Source organism: Elephantulus edwardii, unplaced genomic scaffold, assembly GCF_000299155.1.
Source record: "Elephantulus edwardii isolate Elephantulus edwardi_28Jun2011 unplaced genomic scaffold, EleEdw1.0 scaffold00502, whole genome shotgun sequence".
In the NCBI taxonomy this organism is placed as follows: domain Eukaryota; kingdom Metazoa; phylum Chordata; class Mammalia; order Macroscelidea; family Macroscelididae; genus Elephantulus; species Elephantulus edwardii.
The window spans coordinates 505,891-514,195 of NW_006400252.1; the positions used below are offsets into that span (position 1 = coordinate 505,891).

An 8,305-nucleotide genomic window follows, 5' to 3' on the forward strand; every position below is an offset into this window, starting at 1 on the left:
TATTCTCTTAGCTACTTCCTGCTGAAAAGGGACGCTGTGGGTTTCAATGCCTTTTTTTAATGCCTTTTAAAATATGAAACCAAACCAATCAGCTCACACCCAATTGTGAGCAACAGTCCACATCCAAGCCTCAGCCAAAACAGAAAACACGCCTTTGTGGAATTCACCTACTCCACTTATCTTCCTGGACTAAAAATCACAGAACCACTACCACGCACTAATGCACTGACTGTGTCATGGAAAGATCACCATTGTTCTTGAGGCCCTTATGAACTGAGGTGCAACACTAAAATACTTTTAAGATCCCATCAATATGCTTCCCATCACATCTGAGTGCCAGTTGGCTCCTGAACTTGCCATTTCTTACTTTTCTACATTTCAAGTTGAGTTGGTGCTTTGATACCATAATGCCACTTTTTCCCATTTCAGTTCCACTCATCAATTTCATATGACTTTATTGTCTTTTATGAAAGCTCCTTTTTTGAGAATGTGGACAATAGATGAACTCTTGCTAATCTTTCAAAATTATTTGTTTAAACAGGATTAAACAGAATTAAATAAATTTGAGAATCAAGGGCTTTTTGATGTCCTGAAATAAATGAAGGCAACCTTTAATAAAAAAGAAAGGGAAATCCCACGTAAATTAGAATGGTCGATGGAAGAGAAAATGAGCAGTCAAGGCAAGAGGAGAAACTGTAGAAATGAATGAAGGGCATTTCACAGGTCAGAAAGGAAGAACAGGAATTGAGAAGTTATTGTCCACATCCTCCATCTTTTGATGTTACTTGGATCACTCAACATATTGTCCATGGCATCTTTCAATACTTCCCCCAGCTCCGAATTGAGTGTTAATCAAAAAAGCTCACCTTTTGGGTCCCAACAGCTTTAAATAAGAGGCTCCTAGACTCCAACCAACTGTTAATCAAAAGGGTTGATCCCAGATGTTATGAATCTTTGTTACAAATAAGCAATCAAGCTTTCTGTTGGTGGTCTAAATATATGAAATCCACATACCTATAAAGACAGATCACATGGCATGCAAAGGACATGGAGTCTGTAATGTGTCTGCATTTCTAATCCTGTTGGTTACTAGCTATATGAATTTAGGCAAGTTATTTCATTTCACTGAGGTGCAGGTTCCTCAGTTCCAAAGTGGGGATAATAAGTCTTTATTCACTAGACTATTGGAAGAATTAAATGGGTTAATATGTACAAAATACTGTGTGCACAACAGGTGCCAAAAATTTCTGACTACTGTTAATAGAGTGGACTTTGGCAGCTAATCTAATTTTGTAATCTAATTCCCTTGAGGTCAAAGGCATCTTGATCTGAGTCCTCTGCAAGGATCATCAAACACAGAGCCTGCTTTTGATCTGAATGTCATGAGGCAGGACAATACAAGAAATTTCAAGGCATAGAGCCTCTAGGTCAGCAGTTCAAACCTCGCTTAGAGAATAATGGAGGCAGAGAGACCCCTTTATTCCTTTTCTTCTATGAATTGTTAGATTGTTTCTCCAAGTGTAATACCTCTGTTTTTCACCAAATTCTTAGTGACTTTTGGTCATAAAAACAGCACATTTTCTCTTAAATGTTGACTTAAATGCAGTTGTCAGGCTAATCTGTTACTAGCAATTTTTTCAATCAGATATTCATTGGAGATATAGGGATAAATGAAAATTTGGTAATTTCTATCACCCTGAAATATATCAAGAGCAGGCAAGTGTTAAACAAGTTAAATATACAATTATAATTGTATTAAGTACTGTTCTTGTTGTTGTGTGCCGTAGAAGGAAAATAATAGGGCATCATCAAAGATAGTATTGAAGAATCTGTGATATCATCTGATTTCCATCTTAAACAAATATTCTGGTAATTTAGCACAAAATGGATTGAAATGAATATTCTGGTAATTTAGCATAAAATGTATTGGAGCAAATAAAGAGGAAGAAGGGAAAAGCAGTTGTGAATTCTTATTATGGCCCAGGCTTAGGAAGTGACAGTTGAGATGGGGATAAGTTTCTAGATCAAGATGGGGAACAAATATCCTTCATTTGACTCAATTAATATACAATGTTGACTTGTAGTTTTAATGATTTTGAAAAGAATGGGCTTTTTTATTTTATTTGAACACAGGAGACACCATGTCATCATCGCAGCAAATTCTAACCACTTGTATGTTTTGAGTCAGTGGCTTTTGCTCTGTAGCCAGTTGCCACTGAATCAGAAGAAAGTGGAGTTTTCATTACCACTAAGAAGACAGCTGGGAGTCCCTGGGTTAAGAATCTCCTAGATTTGTCAGGGAAAGCAATAGCAAACACTTTAACAGGAATTAAAGGAAGATGGAACACCAGTGTTGGGCACAATTTCACAGGAAGAAAAGCGGGAGAAGGCATGAGATGATGTTGTGGGCTCACTGATCGACAGAGTGAGTTTGCTGAGGTAAATGTGTGAGAGAGACTTTGAACAAGTTTCCTGGTAGAGAAAGTAGGCTGGCTGCTTGCTTATTGGTAGAGCTCGACTCATCAGAAAACACAGAGAGTAAGAGAGCTGAGCTATTTTGGACAAGAGGAGGCTTCCTGGTGGAGTAAGGGTGTTCCTGGGCACTTACTGGCAAAGTTAGGGAGCTCTTTACTAGTTGTCTGAGAGGAGCAAGGGCTAGACTGGCTTTGAGGCCCACACCTATGGTATGACTTAGAAGTAGCTTTCCTGACCAAATATATACTGAATCATTCTTAATCTTAAATTGTAATCTGTTGCTTCCTAAATAAACCCAGTCACTAAGAGCATAGCCTTTGATTACTGTGTGACCACTGCAACGAATGATCAAACCCAGCAGAGAATCAGAGAGTGCTATGGGAGGGATAACTAGTGTCAGATTGGTAAAAGGCTGGAGAGAAAGTATGAGTCACCTCCCTGTTAGAGAAAATCATCTTTAAGGGGATTCTTCTTCATCTTTGTGAAGTTAGAAAAGGCCAGACACCCCATCACCATGCTATTTGTACCGTATTTGAGGATACTTTGTCTTCAGAATGCCTCAGGCTAAGAAATAGCTGTTCTTACCATATCATAAGATTGACTAGTTATTTTTAACCAAATTAGAATATTGAAATAGAACAGGAAAAAGAAATCATTCTCATATTGTATGTGTATACGCATGTGCACCTAGACCTTCTAATGGTACTTATGTGGACCATTAATGGTACTTAGAGAGCTCTGGTGGCCTGTTGTGTTGTTGTGTGCCGTGAGTTAGAACTGACCCATAACTGACCCTCTAGTGGATTTTCAGAGGCAGAACAACACACACGAGGAGATTGCCCAGCCTTCTCCTGGGGAGGAATTGTGGATTTGAATTGTGTGCCTTGGGAATTGCAGTACAGCTTTTTGCCACTAGGAATTGTCCTGTCAACCCAAAGAGGGGCATGCTGTTTGAATCCATCAGCCACTCCATGGGAGAAAGATGGGTAATCGGCCCTTGTATGATTAACTACCTCTGAAAACCCACTGCAGGGTCAGCTCTGAGTCAGTCATGTCTTGACAACAGCACACAACAACAAGAACTGGGTGATGTACTAAGCTTTGAAATATACTTTTTACTGTTTTAAATGGCATATAATTTTTTAACTATGTAGGAAGGGATTTAATTTTACATAATTATTTTTTACTCTGTTTTTCACTTCCTCTTAGCACAGGGAATAACCTGGGGATTTCCCCCACCCCATTTTGGAAGAAAAGATCTAGTTTCAAGAAAACCAGAGAGTGAAGGTTTAGTTTCTACACTTCCAGTGGTAGAGATTTAAGGAAAGTCTCTTAATTTTGTCTTGCTTTACGGGTCATCTACTGTTCACTTAACTGGCCCTCTACTTCTGAAATAATGGGCTCTGGAGTAAAATCCTGTGAATATCAGCAGAACACTGACATAGTGCCAGAAGGTGAGCCCCTCAGGTTGGAAGGCTCTCAAAATATGACTGAAGAATAGCTGTCTCCTCAAAATAGAGTCTACCTTAATGACGTGGATGAAGTAAATCTTTTACCTGATGGAAAAGCATCATTTGCTGATGTGGTATGAGTAAAAATGAAGAAAAACAGTTGTAAACATATCCATCGTAATAATGTAGGAAAACTGAAAGTTATCAATAATGAAATAGAACACATAAAGATTGATGTCCTCAATATTAGTGAGCTGAAATGGACTGGTACTGATCATTTTAATTGGGTAGACATAAAACCTACTATTCTGGGAACGACAAATTGAAAAAGAATCAACAAAAGGATTGCAAGATTACATGTATCCAACCTTGGTTGATGTGTGCCATTGAGTCGGAACTGACTCTCCAGTAGGTTTCCAGAGGCAGTAAATTGCATGGGAGGAGACTGCTCATCCTTCTCCCACAAGAGCAGCTTGTGGATTAGAACTGCCTGCCTTTGAGATTGCAGCACAACTTCTTATCACTAACCCACCAGAGCCCTCTTATATACACAAGGAAGACTTACTAAAGCAACTATTACTCAAACTTACCACCTATTAAAACCAAAGATGAATAAAGAGGAATTCTACTAACCTCTGCAGTCTGAAACTGACCAAACATGTATTAAAGAGGCACGTAATCAAAATGCATTCAAAACAACTGGTGACTAGGATGCCAAAGCTGGAAATAAAGAAGACAGACTGGCCATTGGAAAATATGGCCTTAGTAACAAAAATGAGGCTGGAGATTATATAACTGAATTTTGTACAATCTGTTTTATTCGTTGCCACTACTTTTTTTTTTAAAAAAGCATAAATCATATACTATACACATGGACCTCACCTGATGAAATACATGGGAATCAAGTTAACTATATCTGTGGAAAGATGGTGGAGAAGCTCAACATCACTCAAAAGAACAAGGTCAGAGCAATGTAACTTTGTAAACCAGTATAAAATAAAAATTTTATATTAAAAAACACAACTTGGTCTTGGGTGTAGAGAAGCTAAAGAAAAAGGAAGAAATGCTGAAGCAAGAGAGCAGAACAGAAGATTTTGAAGGGTTACTTGACAAGACACAGTAAGAGTTAGACACCAAAAGGGAAGAACACATTCAGCATTTCTCAAGCTGAAAAACTGTATGGAAAAAAAAAAGTCAAGTCTAACATTGCAATACTGACGGATTCTATAGGCCACATATTGAATGTTGCAGGAAATGTCAAAAGAAGATGGAAAGAGTACATGGATGCCAGAATAATTTTTTAGACACGGAACCATTTTAGCAAGTTTCACGTGATCAAAACCCAATGATACGGAAAGAAAAATTCCAAGCTGACTGAGCGCACTGGCAAAAATAAGGCTCCAAGAATGTATGCTGAATGGATGGTTTTAGAAGCTGGACTATATGGAGAAAAATGTGGCATCAGAATTGAAGCAAGACTCATCAACAACTTGTGATATACAATCTTGCTTGTGAAAAGAGAAGAAGGTTTGAAACATTTCCTGAAAAAGGCCAAAGACTATATGCATTATACCTCAACTTTGTTGTTGTTACTATCATCAAGTTGCTTGAGACTCATAGTGACCCTATGTACAACAGCCCTAAACCTTGTTCTGTCCCGTGCCAATCTCACTGTCTTCGACACACCTACCCCCATTGACCCAGTGAATCAATCTACTTCATAGAGAGTCTTCCCCTGCTGCACTGTCCCTCCCCTCCCCCCAAGTCTCATGTCCTTCTCTAAGGACTTGTCCCTCCTTGAAACATGTCCAAAGTACGTCAGACGAAGCTTCAGAATCCTTGCCTCCAAGGAGCAGCCTGGTTTAATGTTCTTCAGGATGAACCTGTTTGTTCTCTTAGCAGTCCATGGTATCCCTTAATACTCTTCTCCAACATCACAGGTCAAAGGCATCAATTCTCCTTCTATCCTCCCTTGTTGTTGTCCAGCTCTCTGATGCATAGCAAGTGATTTCAAAGACCATGGCCTGTATCAAGCACACCTTGGTCTCTAGAGTGACAGCACTGCCCAAATTCTTCACAACTGGACCAATAAGATACATTGTGATAATTGAAGAAGAGGTTCAAGTTGTCACAGTCAACACTCATGAAAATGGAACTGGAAAGCATTATGCTGAGTGAACTAACTCAGTTCCACAAGGACAAATATGGTATAAAACCATTATTGTAGAATGAGTATGAGGATCCAAGGGGTGGGGGAGGGTGGAGGCAGAGGGGTGAGGATGGGTAGGGATGTGGGGTGTTAATCATAGGGTTGCACAACTCAGTGGGTGGGGGGAGTGAAGGAAATGGGAAGGATATTGTGTGAAAAGCAATGAATTCAAATTTTGTAAATAAATCAGTAAAAAATAAAAAAAGAACATAAAAAAAGAAATCAAAGAAAAGTTAAGGAGCTGAATAGAGGATTTTAAAGGGCAGCTCAGGAAGACAAAGCAAAGTTTTACAATGAAATGTACAAAGAACTGGAGTCAGAAAATCAAAAGGATCAAACTCACTTGGCATTTCTTAAGCTGAAGGCACTAAAGAACAAATTCAAGCCATGAGTTGCGATACTTAAGGATGCTTTGGATAGAATCCTGAATGATCAGAAAGCATTAAAAGAAGATGGAAGGTGTACACAGAGTCATTGTACAAAAAAGAATTTTTTGGCAGAAGAATTTAAAGAGAAACCTATAAGATCAAGAGGCAATGGTGATGAAGGAGGAAGTTTAGGCTGCTCTGAAGGACTTGGCAAAACAAACAAACAAAAAAACAAAAACCACAATAATAATAAAGCCCCAGGAATTGATGGATTACCAACTGATATATTTCAACAATCAGATACTGTCCTGGATATGCTCTCCAGGTTGTGCCAAGAAATCTGGAGGACAACTAACTACTTGGCCAACTGAAAGAGATCTATATTTATCCCCATTTTAAAAAAGGGGGTGACTCTGCAGAGTGTAGAAATTATTGAACAATACTACTAATATCACACACTAATAATACCTTGCTGCAGATGATCCAAAGATCACTGAAACAGTATATTGGAACAGAACTACCAGAAATACAAACTGAATTTAAAAGAGGTCACATTTAGAGACATTACAGGAAATGTCAAATGGATCTTGGCAGAAAACAAAGGGTACCAGAGGAATGTCTATCTGTGTTTCATTGACTATGAAAAGGTATTTGACTGTGTGGATCACAACAAACTGTGGCTAACCTTGAGAAAAATGGGAACCCCAGAACACTTGATTGTGCTGATGTGAAACCTATATTTGGACCAGAAAGCCATCCACAGAACAGAGCAAGGAAGCACTTCATGGTACAAAATCAGAAAAGGAGTTCCTCATGGATGTGTCCTGTCTCCATACCTTTTCAATCTATATGCAGAACAGATCATTTGGGATGTTGGACTTCATGAGGAGGAATGTGGCATCAGAACTGGAGGAAGACTCACAACAACATATTATGCAGATGATACAACCTTGCTTGCTCAAATTGAGGACCTAAAGTGCTTGCTGCAGAAAGTCAATGACTGTAATCTCCAATATGGATTGAAACGCAACATCAAGAAGATGAAGATTCTTACCACTGGGCCAAATGGCAACCATAACAGATGGAGAAGAGATTGTTAACAGCTTGCTTGGCTCCACAATCAACATTCTTGGCACCACTTTCAGGAATTCAAAAGATGAATTGCACTGGGAAAAGCTGCTGTCAGGGACCTCTCCAGAGTACTGAAAAGCAACAATGTCAGTCTAGAAACTAAGGTGTACCTGATCCAGGCCATAGTCTTCACAATAACTTGCTATGCATCAGAGAGCTGGACAATGACTAACGATGACAGAAGAATAACTGATGCCTTTGAGTTGTGGTGCTGGAAAGGAGTCTTGAACATACATACTATGGACAGTGAAGAAAACAAATAGGTCTGTCTTGGAGAGAGGGTCAAACCAAGTTTCTCCTTGGAGGCTAGGATTTTGAAGCTCTGTCTCACATAGCTTGGGCACATGATCAGGAGAGACTGATCCTAGGAGAAAAATATCATGCTTGGAAAGCGTGGAGGGATAGCACAGGAGAGGAAGATCTTGGGTGAGATGGATTGATGTAGTAACTAGGTCAATGCAGGTAGGTGTTTGGAGTCAGTGAGACTGACTCAGGATAGGACAGGCTTCAGAGCTGTTGTACATAGATTGCTATGCATTGCAGGCGACTCAAAAGCACATAACAACAACAACAAAATATGCTCTCAAGCATCTCTTTCTTTTTTTATTATTAAATTTTATTAGTTTCAATGAACATTCACAGGGATTCTGGGCTTTCACTCCTTCATTGCC

At 39.1% G+C, this 8,305-nt stretch overlaps 1 protein-coding gene across 1 annotated transcript in view; it reads right to left on the reverse strand.

Moving 5' to 3' along the window:
- SIAH2 (siah E3 ubiquitin protein ligase 2) overlaps positions 1 to 8,305 on the reverse strand; it is a 33,251-nt gene that overhangs the window by 1,652 nt on the left and 23,294 nt on the right. The window lies entirely within an intron of this gene.